At 34.2% G+C, this 13,183-nt stretch overlaps 1 long non-coding RNA gene across 1 annotated transcript; it reads left to right on the plus strand.

The window, feature by feature from the left end:
• The first annotated feature begins 4,007 nt into the window (after positions 1-4,007).
• LOC123526452 (uncharacterized) lies at positions 4,008-9,603 on the plus strand. The gene is made up of 3 exons (XR_008366984.1): positions 4,008-6,128; positions 6,386-6,476; positions 7,190-9,603. It is a non-coding gene; the product is annotated as an uncharacterized LOC123526452 (long non-coding RNA).
• Positions 9,604-13,183: the final 3,580 nt, after the last annotated feature.

Genomic DNA, 13,183 nt, shown 5'->3' on the forward strand with positions numbered 1-13,183 from the left:
TCTTTTTTTTCTTATTTCTCCAAAGGCTCAAGGTGTATTAGTGTGATCATATGATGTGTGCCGTTTGTTGTCCGTCTACCACTTTTGATATGTAAGATAAGTGATTTACTTTGTTGTTTTAGCTGTTATTTTTGGCTGGACTATGTGGCTATTATTTTTGCTATCAAAACGCTATTTATTTGGGCAGGCTGTGGGTAAAATCGACTCTGTAGTATTATCTTCGAATAGATAGTGCAATGGTGCACGTTGATATTTCATACAATTATTTTCTAATGAAAATCTGGCTTAAGTAGAATTTCAATACAATCTGTTTTACAGAATCATGATATAGAAAACTTAATTATTCTCTCAAAAATATACGATGTACTGTCAGATGTTGCAGATACATTCTGTTCCCCACGGGCTGTCAAATTGTGGCATTAGCGGCCTCAAAAATGTGGTTGTTACCTCATAAAATGTATAAGAGCACAGTACAACGTTTTCATAATGGTGTAAACAACGTTATATTGACCAATGTTACAAAGATGTCCAGCGCTTTACTATTTTCAACAAATTTAGCATGTAGATACACACCTATTACAAATTGATTCTGTGATATTTTATATTCTCTTCATTAAGACTTAGAAAGTATTTAAAGCTGAAAGTGTTTTTATCCGATCGCTGAAAACAGTTTAGAGGTGCATGTTCAAAAGAGTGATTCGTAGCCCTAGTTAACCCTTTGCTTGATCTACGTAATGCATACTGCTTTTACTGAACTTGTATGCATCATTAATTATTCTCATGGAAATATGTATTTGTGGTGTCTTGATTGATATGTTATGAATGAAGCAAAGTCTACTATCTTACTGCTTATTCTGTAATATATAGCTTGAATTTAGATGGACTCTGGTCTGTCGTCTCTTTTATAATCACCCTCTTCGTCTAACAAAAGGAAGGAAATACATGTACTTAACCATTAGCCTGCTAAATTTCTGAAATGGACTGGTCCATTATTCCATTTGGGCAGTACCACTTATTATTCAAAGATGTGTTCACTGAAAATGTACTGACTGAATAGCAAACAGTGCAGACCATGAAGCCTGCACGGACGTGCAGGCTGATCTTGGTCTACACTGGTCGCAACGGCAAAATCACTTGTTGCCAGCAGGCTGAAGGTTAAATACTGCGTATGTCTAGATTCAAATGGGTTTCTTTCTGGACATAACTATATAACTAATTGCTTATCAGCAGTTCTAGGTTATCGCTAACAGGCGGTGGTTGGTGGTTATATAGAAAATGTGATGAGAATAAAAGCAATGCATCTGTTACCAAACGGTTTAGGGTAAGATAATTGTATGTAACTGTATTGCTACCGCTTAGCCCTTGGGTCACAGGGCAGACGTGGTGGTGCAGATGTCAGGTACAGTGCTAAGAAACCAGGGCAAATGAGCTTGAGACCCAGCTTCAACTAAAATTATTAACATTCTTTAGAGTCCTATATAGCAGTATACATATATTATACACCTTGCATGTTTGAAAGATTGGGAAACTTCTGCCGTTGGAATGACTAAATCTTGTACTATTTTCTGACTAGGATTACTAACACTCGTTCATTGTAGTTTTCAATATAGATAAGCAATGTCTACTAGTGTATCTATTATAACCTTCTTTCAAGTTGTATACCCGAGTTGCCATTATTTCCACTACTATATCTCTGCCTGCCATACCTATAGTATCTTTAATAGCCTGCGCAACAGGTAAACATTTACAAAACACGGAGCTAATTTAGGAATGTCCATGAGTAATGTGCAAAAACATAAGTATGTACTTGTATTTACCGATAGTGTAAGTCGATCCGCGTGTCAGATTGACTGATCGTTTGAAAAAATACAAAAGTTTTGTCCATATTTCTTTGGTTATGAAGGGGTTTGGTTACCAGCAAGGGCGATGTTTTGGCTAGCCGGATGTTTATAGTTATATGCTGGTGACGTCCCCACCCCACTTCCTTTTTGTCTCTTAGTTTTGAATAATCTGTCAACGACTACCTTGTTCATGAAGTATTTATGTGGCGTATGTAACCATATAAAACAAAAGTATTCATTTTACTACAAAAATCACTCTATCTACATAAAGGAATGGGTCACGAAAGGATATAAATATTTCCCCTCATCAAGTTTTGGACAAGGTTTACAGCAAGGGATAAACCCTCTATATTCAAAGGTTTTACCACATTTTATACTCTCCCCTCTGCATGAGGTTACTTTTTCACAGGTTGTTAATAAAATGATTTCTCTCATTTTTGTCGAGCTCGTGAAAATGACGTAAGTGCGTGCGTCAGTGCTTTATACATCAGTCCGATTTCGTCCTGACAATAAGACTGACATGCATGGAGCTGATATTGTTTGTTTGGCATATACCTCAATGAAACGGAGTGTTGCGCGCAAATCGCAGGTTCCTTTCTCAAAGTTAAAGGTCACACTTTGGATCATATCGGATATTACCCGGCCATAAGTTTGATATGCATGGTGCAATCTATTTTTTTTTTTTAATTTTGCGTACATGAGGAAGAGTGTCGTACGCAAACCCCAATGGTCAAGATCACATTTACGGTTAGAGCTTGACCGGGCCATTACCTTGATATGCACAGAGCAAACGTTTTGGCAGAAATACTTGCCTCAGTGAGATTGAGTGTCGCGCAGGTCCCAATATTAAAGGTCAAGTTGCGCGCAAACTACACTGCCTATTTCAAAGATCAAGGTAACACATAGGGATCAGAAGTCATTTTAGAGCTTGTCCGAGCGTAACTTCGATATGCATGGAGCTTTTGCCAAAATGAGAAGGAGTATCTTGCGCGAACCCCAGGCCCCTGTCGCAATTCATGGGGGTCAAAGGTGATTTTAAAGTTTGTCCAGGCTGTAACTTTGACATGCATGGAGCAGAAACATTTGCCTTTAGGAGGGAGAGTATCAAATGCAAACCAAAAGATCCCTTTATTAAAGGTCCCACTGTCGGGACAAAGCTCATAAATAAGACTTACCGCGTAGACCATGACTTTGACATTCATTGAACTATCTTTTTATTTGCCAGAAATATTTCCCTTAATTAAACAGAATCTTGCCACAAGAAAGATCCCTCTCTCAAAGGTAAATGTCACACTAATGCGTCAAAAATCACGTGAGATCTTGTTGATGCTGTATCCAGTTTTTATTTCGAGGTTTTGCTTTCATTATCTGGAATGCTTGAGCCATTGAGAAATGATGGGCATTCTTGCACTTTTGGCATCGACATTCTAGTATGACCTTTTTGTATCGTTATGGGGTATAACACCCTGTCACCGCACATATATGGGCATGAAATGACTTTGAAGACAGATTTCAAATCGTTAGTGGCTTGTAATTTTTATAGCCATAATGACTATTATCAATTTTATTTTATCTAATCAGAGATTTAAAAGACTTTCTATAACACATACCGTAGTTTTATATAAGTAAAACGTACATAGTTATAATAGTACGTTCTTACTGTACTTAAATAATAGATACAAGCCTTTGTAGATATTAGCGCATTTAGTTTCATACAACATTACTTGTCATCGTAAAGTAGGCCTATATTTTTATCTGTTCAAGCAGTCTATAATTGAGTCGCACCATGAGAAAACCAACATAGTGCATTTGCGACAAGCATGGATCCAGATCCGCGCAGTCTGGTCACGATCCATGCTGTTGCTAACGGTTTCTCTAATTGCAATAGGCTTTGAAAGCGAAAAGCGTGGATCTTGACCAGACTGCGCGGATGCGCAGGCTGGTCTGGATCTATGCTGGTCGCAAATGCACTCTGTTGGTTTTCACATGGCGCGGCTCATTTGTAGTCAGACAGGATTAGTTGGTTTAGTTCTGGTCAAAATCTTTTCTTGTTTTCTTTTTTCGTTCTATATAAATCGATGGAAGGTTTTACGGTATTATTTTGTAGATACAATTCACGCCATCATAGAAGAAAACGATCGCCTAAGAAGAAGCATTTTGTCACCTCATTTATTTATTTAGTTCGCTCTTTAGTAGAATCATCAATTTCCCGAAAATATTAAAGATTTTTTTCTCAGAAAAAAAAAATATTTGCTTCTCTTTTACGTCTTTTTGGTCTATCTTGATTGGGCAACTAAAATAGATATCTGAAGCCAGAAGCCGTAACAAAATGAATTTTAGAATGTGAATAATTTCAGTAGCCTTATCTCTCAAATAGAAGAGTAGAACATACATTATGTTGACATAAAAAGGAATTGATTTAGATTTACAAATATATAAATCCTTATAGGTCTATAATAACACAAAAAAAAAATAAATAAACGTCATTAAAACATACAGTTATTGTAATACTCATTTAAACGCAAACAATGTGTTTACAAAATTATTGAAACACAAATGTGTTGATGCACCCATACGTGTGTCGTGATTGCAGGCGCTAACACTTAGAAGAAGTAAAATAATGCTTTGCATTCTATAAGATATAGCAAAAAATCCAACAGATTTATTTTCTGAACAATATATTTTTATATTTGTTACTGTACTTGTGATATTGATTGTAGTTTCACCTGATAAGATTTACGCCACGCGAAAACCAAGTTGTATGATACAATGTTAATAAATAAAAGAATTCACAGACTAATTTCTGCTTTGAACAGTAGAACGAATACATTATACTTGTTTAAAGCTATATTTAAAGTAGTCACATTATGTCTATTAATTAAACATTAAATAAAGAGTGAAGATTATTGTTAAGGGTACACACTTATATCAGGAATTTAATTATATAAATCAGCGTATAGATTGAAACATCCCTACAAAACGTAGGTTATCGACAAGTATAGAGTATAATCTGTCTTTAAATATTACGAAGGCTGTGGCGGATGTAGCAACATAAGTGCGACGTTAGCTGATTAAGCTATAATATCAATAGCATTTTTTTTAAATAAATATTGATATTGCCACTCTTTCTATCCAAAGTACAAACAGCAAGCTGTCAGCTACTTTTTGCTGTTTATGATGTGTCGTATTCTTACTTTCTGGAAAACAAACCATGTAAAAGAATAATGGATGAACAGTGTTAGCAATGCAAGAGTCCCTTTTCGATCACTTATTCTGTGGACATAAATTAGCACTTGCTGGTACGTAATGTATTCTATGTTTTAATTTATTAATTGTTTAATTATTATATTACTAATAACAAAAACATGTTCGTATCAAAAATAGGAATGTGGTAATTTCAGACGACTTCTATATCCAAAAGCGTTTAAGTAACTATCATATCTACCAGAGAGTTCTTTATCAGTGCGAAATAAAGAAAGCAGTTCTTTGCTGGTAAAGAAAGGATTTTTGATTTCCAGATTTTGACAATCTTTTCTTTTTCCCAGCACAATAAACAAATTCTATAAGTTCAAACAATGGGTCCTTTAGCCTTATTTAAACTGGATGGGAATGTTAAAAGGGCATAGCCAGTTATATACAGAACACGTGTTTATTCAATGTCAGATCAAAATATCTTCGCAAAATAAATGCTAGATGCAATAGTTTAACAAGTAACTACTTACTACTCTTGGAGTAAAACATGTACGATCCGATCTGATATTCAAGAGTTTGCCTTTTTATTTAATCTATTTTCGTCAGTATTTTATATTCCACTTTTAGTTTTCAATTATTTAATTAATGGGAAAATGCTATACAGAGATATTTTGCATAATGTTATTACGGATGTATCAGCAACAAATTTTAAAATACTGCTGGCATTATGCATGCAGTAACGTTAAATATATCACGGCTCCTCCAAACATGAGATAGAAGAGTATCTATATTCTGACGTAAAAGAACACATTTAAATCATTAAATATTAAATCAGGCATGCAATTGGTAAAGGGCAGTAAAATAATTTTGAACCTAGTGTCATAAGCCTGACTTCAATTATGGAATATATAATCATAAAATAGCTATCGTAATGCAAGAAATAAAATACCATTTACAGCTGTTTCACAGAAGACAAAGGCATTTAACATTGAGCTACATTACACGATGTATCGATATTGCATGATGGCTGACATTCTGGACATCTTCCGATTAGTTGGGAATGTTCTTCAGCAAATGCTTAGTTATGGAACTATGGTATGTTTAGCAGTATCAAATAGTTTGAGCATAGTCTGTACTCTGTGTAATGAATGGTACTGATATAAGTTATTTACATGACGAATTTTACTAGCTCATTTAAACATATCTTGAAATATTTAGTACAATTTCTTTGAATGGAGATGTTATTACATGTTTAACAAACGATCTCAAGTAATCTTAGAATTTTAAATTTTAAGGCAATCTCACTTGAAACTTTAAAGTTAGTATCAGAAACTAAAATCCACGAATTTCAGATGATGTCTCTCCCTACATATCCCGGAGGCTTTTCTGCACCTACAGCAGTTCCTTCTGTTACAGTACTTGTGTTGGTGGATAATGAAACAGGTATGTTATTTTTCTCAAGAGAAGACATGGTTTCTTTTACATGCATAAAAAAAACAACAAATAAACATAATACCAGCTTTTTCTTTTACATTACATGCAAAGTGACAGATGCACTGCAATTTGTATCAATGTACCTTTTTGCATGCGTAATATCGAAACGCGAAGTAAATGTTCCCCATTTTGTGTCTTCATATCATCTATTAAATGTAATATCGAAACGCGAACTAAAGGTTCCCCATTTTGTGTCTTCATATCATCTATTAAATGTAATATCGAAACGCGAACTAAAGGTTCCCCATTTTGTGTCTTCATATCATCTATTAAATGTAATATCGAAACGCGAACTAAAGGTTCCCCATTTTGTGTCTTCATATCATCTATTAAATGTAATATCGAAACGCGAAGTAAATGTTCCCCATTTTGTGTCTTCATATCATCTATTAAATGTAATATCGAAACTAAATTACATACGCAATGACGGTGTTACAAAAAGAGCCGTTTTTCAAAGAGAACATTGTACCATTTAAAATAATCTAATTTCATATATATACTATAACGTCCCGAGAGTCTATGTTCTCGGGCCGGGATTTTTTCATTCAGATTCCAAAATGTAACAAGGTCGAATTTCAATTTTCATCTTACCGTGTACGTTTTTTCTCAAAAACAACCTTTAAATGGATTTAATGTTGACAAAAATTACATATTATTTCCAGAGAGTGTTGTACAACAAAATAAAAGACTGAGAGAACTCATCATGTGCATCAGTTGTAAAACGCGACCAAGAGAAGTTGTCTACATTCCATGCGGACATATCTTGTACTGTGGTATCTGTGATAATCTAAAGTATCACATCAACTGTCCAATATGTCACACAAGAATTAGAGGGACGGTTTATATGGAAATATAGCTCAAACGTTCAAAGATAGTCAAGGGACGTTATGATGCAGATTTACTCTATTCAACTAATTATATTCGTATACCATTGAGATATATCATAGTTAACAATTTCAGCATCGGTGAATATAGCGCCCCTTTTTGAATTTATCATTGTTTTCTGTCACCAGTTTTATTTCACGACAGGTGTATTTGACAACCGTCAATATCCATTTTTGATTACAGTTTAATTGTATATGCGAGACATATTTAGAATCACAAAAACTGTTTGATCTGCTATTTATATTGTTTCAAAATATTTTATCAATGCAGACTTCTTGTTGATTTGGTGAAAAAAATTAGCATTTAAGGTCGGATTAGTTTGACATTGTTTAGTACTGGTGAGTCTGTCGAAAGTGTCTTTGCAGTTTGTATCTCAGTGTTATTAATATTCTTGTCACATAGAATAGTTCATTTTACCACTGCTTACAATATGTTTAACGCATACATTTTGTTTATTCTTTGTAAGTTTCATGTCAAATGTGGATGTTGCATGAACCTACGGAATAGAGCATGTAAAATTGAACAATGTCTATGATTGTATCAGTAGATTGTTTATCCAGGCCCCATGTGGTTCTGGGACGATCTGTGTATGGAACCACTGCCTTACCCTTGCATGATCGTAAAAGGCGACTAATAGGGTCTTAACATTTGGTTTTGCAGTAACTCTGTGATTCCAGCAGGTATGAAAATTTTGATTCCATACCTCATGTTTTTATTTCGATGTAAATGAGATGTGGGACCAAAATGTGTAGTCCTGTTTGGCGCCATATAACCTATACTGTGTTGGTGCGCCGTAAAACCCAAATAAATAAATAAGTAAATTGTTTATCCAGATGTTTATCCCTTGTGTTGATAACGTTAGTGAATTAATTTAACCAGTACAGTTAAATTTTGATTGTGTAGTGTTTCGCCGGAATACGTATATCTTCAGAAAAAGTCTCAACTTTCTTAGTTTTGAATGTGATAGCCGGAACAGAGACAGTTCTGCAAAATCTGTGACATCTGGAAATCTGTTCAATAGACAGCTTGCGTGTTATTAGCGTTTTACAAATAAGACATGACCACAGCCGATATGCTAAAATGACAATAAACAACTTTATTCATACTGAAGAAGCATACATATGCAATATTGTAGGGATTACGCCTGTTTTTTCGTGTTACAACATCTGTAGAATCCCAAGGGACTGATTGGTACCCGAACCCGATAGGCCGAGGGTACCATAATTTCCGGAGGAATTCTGAAGATACTATAACAATATGTGAAAATGCGTGGACGCTATTATAACATAAAATTTGTAGAAAACTAATGAATAAATTATCCCATAACGTCACAAAATTTCCACGAAACGGGCAGCAATGTCGATGTCTGGGTTGTTTTTTCTCATGTTGGTGTCATAGCAGACCGTAATGTGTTTACGCTGCGCGACAGAACGCGCATATATATGAAAATGTTTTAATAACACATGAGTTGGAGAATGGAGAATCTCTTAGTTAACTCTTAAAACACACCTGAAAAGTGACAAGAACAGTAATTTTATGTTAGAATATCAAGAAACGTTTTGAAATGTTATTGAAATGTTAAAAGTTATATTTGACAACTGTTACATGTTTAAAATTGATCTATTTATGTCTGTTTCCTGATACATATCAAAGATGTTTAATTTTTTTTTCTCTGCCATATTTTGCTTCCTACCATTAAGCCTATAAAGCAACATTGATATCATAAAACAATTGCTGACTCTTGAACCATTGAACACCAGAAGAAGACAATATTGACTGAAGCGATGAAGTTATGTAATTCATATGGGTATCGCGGAGTTTGGCTTATGTTTTGGCTGACCCCTTTATTGTGTAATGAGGTAGTGTTCATTAACAAATAAAATTTTCTATACAGCTTGAGTAAAAAGATTACAAATTTTGTATTTTCAGGATATTGTATACATATTCTACGTTTCGAAGTACCGGCCACTAACTACCTTGAAACAATAGATTCACTGTACTCATCAATTAGCTAAGACTTTGCATTTTAAAGGGAGATTTTGCTTGGAGCTACGCCTCAAATGCATCAGAAAGAAACATGTTAAGACCCAATTGATTTGTCGGCGCTGCCTTTTTCAGTCGAATAGATGGTTCGATTTCAACTAAGTACATTATGTTTGGCTTTTTGTGAAATATATGGTCTACAAATAGCACAGTTGGTTAGCTGCTTGCTTCCTTGTATAACTGTGCGTCATATCAAACATTTTCAATTTAATTTGTACCATCAGAAAATAAAATTTAAAAGATCCATATACAAAGGAAAATTTACATTTTACTGAGTCACTAAAGTGTTTTAATGTTCCACTTTAAACGTAGAATGGGCAGAATGAAGGTGGTAAGGTGATTTTCTTAGTGACCCTAGTGTTGAATTATCTCCCCTTGTGTAAAAGTATCTTCAAGGCAGGCATAACTTTAAAATTGAACAAGTGTAAGGCTAAGAGTTAAACTAAGATCTTTACATACTGAAATAGAATCACTGAGAACAATACTCTATATAGTTCTTTAGCTCTGACCCTGCTTTAAATTACCTTCCTTTATTAAGTTTAAGAAGAACCAATACAAGGACAGGGATTGAATTAATAATTTATCCAATGATCAATTGTACAGAGATTATAGGAATGTGCACTGAGAAGGAATAACAATTTGGTTGAACATTTTATATTATCTCCCTTTAAGTAAAGTTTTGTCTTGAGCTTGAAAAGGATAAATGTAGGCCTGATCCTAAATTGATTTGCTTGATTTTGCACACATAATCAGAGACCATTGATATAAGATGTAGTAATGGGGGAAAAATGCTTGTAGAATAAATTATATTCAGTTATCAATTAAGTGTTTCAACTTCACCTAAATTGAAGCATACTGTCATTTATATAGTAAAATAGATATGTAGCTCACCTGCATAGGTCACTGGGTCTTGTTTTCCTAAGCATGTATTGTCCATTTTACATTAAATAACTGTAACACTGTTTTTTCTAGAAAGTCGTCTGCAATAAACATATCATGACAACGATTATTGATCACACACCAATGAATCTTTTTTAGACTACAGAGAACCTACGTAGGAGTTTCTGGTCTTATTAGTATAACATCAAAAGAGTTCAAAAAGTATGGTACCACAAAACTGCTGTCAAAAAGTCAATTTGGCCTTACTGTTGCAGAATTTTTCCAAATGTTACTGTACGATATAATAGCAAATTAAAGTACAGAGGGCTGAAGTTGAATTTCGAGAAGGACTGCTCATGCACTGATGAATCTTACAAACCATTGCTTCAGATCTGATTTGATCAAAGTAAAAGACACTGCCCATAGTTTAAAGTATGGGATATTTACAGGTAATTTAGTAAACAAAAATGAACAGATGAAATGTATAAATACTAACATACAGACAAATTATTCACAATACAAGTTGGAGGACAAACAATTAACTCTGCAATCATTGGACTACAGAGCATAAAAGCTGACACTATTAGCTTCAATACTGAGTTAATATTTTAATACTGTTAAACAAGCAAAGATGTGTTATGGAAAAGAGGTTCAGTCTAAAACAACACTTCTAAATTCAGTATCGTTTAAGAGTGGAGTCAGCAAGGCAATGAAAACAGTACAAAACTTCGGCTTTTTGTCAAAAATAATGTACAAGTATGGTGTCATTTACAAGTCTCTCAAATGTATGTTTCACTCGTCAACATCAGGCTATTAACAAAAGGCCACATGAACCCAACACAATATTGATGAACTCAGTCAACGATATTCTATACTGACGTTTTTGTTTCCTAGTGCTAGCGAACAACGATGACCTTACTTAAAACTCAAAGTGATATCTGTGGTGCACCTGGTTTGGGATCACTGAGAAGTAGACGGTGGGAGAGGGATGCCATACAGATTGCCCTTACTCTCTGGAGCAGAAGCCCGCAAGGTTACACCACTCTCAGAATCAGTTGTATCCTCCATTAGAAAATCTGCTGCAAAGTTGAACAACATCCTGGATTAAATGATAACATGTTTTATGGATGTTCAATGAATCTAAGTGATTACGCAGTGACAAACATGGGGGTTGATACTGGAGAAATGGCCATTCAGGACGATTTAAAAATGAGTTTTATGGTTTAGTTGATATTGATAAGTTTGCAGAAAATATATAGGTATTGAATACTCATAAAAATGAAACTAGAATTGCAACCCATGTATCGCAATTTCTCTTTCTATCATGTGATGGGTTCAGATTCCCATTTAAATTTTTTTCCAACTTTAGGTGCAAATACACCAGAATTATATATGACAGTTTGAGATTCAATTTGTAAGCTTTCTAAATATGAATTTACCATTGACTATATATGTTTAAATGGTGCTAGCAGTAACAGATCCCTTCAGCTCATGCACTTTAAAGATAAGGAAGATGTTGCAAGGAATGTTACTACAGTGAATCCATGTAGGCCAACAGAAACTTAACATATTTATAATGGATTATTCCCATAATATAAAAAACTCCGAAATAATATTCATTCTAGTGGAAATCATGTACAAGAAAGCTATAGGCTGATGATCAGTACATAGTGTGGGATTACTGAATCCAAGCTTTTAATTGGGATAGAAGTCATAAGCCAGTACGAGTTCATCCAAATGTAACCAATGAACATATCTTTTTGAACAAAACTTCTAAAATGAGAAATCATTTGGCCGAAGAAGTATTACTTAAAGATATGTTGTATTTAATGTCAAAATACAAAGTAACGCTTAAAGAAGTAAATACCTTGATAAAAGTATTGAGTTATTGGTGCAATGTACTGACTTATTTCGTGACCGCCGCCCAATAGCTGATGTTTGTGATCCACGTTTGCAAAGTCTTGTATATTTTGAATCATGGTTGGAAAAATGGTACAACTGTTTGAATTCAGTCTCCATTGCATCTGCTCCTGCAAAAGAAACAAATGTTAATAAGCATAGTAACTCTTAATGACCTCATTAGTATGAGCCGTGGGATTTCCCATAAATGTAGAAACAGGATTTTCAGTCAAAAATAAAGTGTTACTCCTGCAGGGGTGAACAATGATGTCATAGAGTTTATTTTCTGTCAACAGAGAACTTTATGCTATGGTTAAAATTCGAATCCCACTGTCAGTATAAGTATGCTGTAATGCCACTTTATTATGTCAAAATGTAATTTCTAAGAAGAGCAATGCTGCGTCTGAAGTGAAATGTACTCATACATTCAGTTATTCGACCAATCAGCCCCTGTCCAAAAATGTATAAGACTTGAGACTACTTTTGTGTTGGTAGTTTTACAGTATTAGCAGAACTTTTCTGATTTTGAAATCCTACCTTCCATTATCAGTATCAGTTGATGAAATTTAACCTTAACCTTTATGGTAGCCTAGCTCCTATGCTTTGATATAATTATATTTTTGAAATTCTATTTTTTTTTTAAAATGTGAATATAGCCAGTTTATATCTTAGGTGCAATATCATAATAATATTAGAATCAGTTCTCTGAGAAAATCTGTAAACTAGATTGGCATTTGTAACAGTAACATTAATTAAATATTCACAGTTCAGGCTGAATGTCATAACAGATTTGTGACCTGAGCCGTCTGATCATGAACTGAACTGTGCTGTTAACTATGCATTATTAAAAGGTCTATCTTTTGTATGTTTAAGCAACTGCTTGTGACAAACCATTCAATATTTGTAAGTTATTTCCTTGTATAATGAATACAAAGTACTTGCATCATCTT

This window comes from Mercenaria mercenaria, chromosome 14, assembly GCF_021730395.1.
Source record: "Mercenaria mercenaria strain notata chromosome 14, MADL_Memer_1, whole genome shotgun sequence".
NCBI classification, from domain to species: Eukaryota; Metazoa; Mollusca; class Bivalvia; order Venerida; family Veneridae; genus Mercenaria; species Mercenaria mercenaria.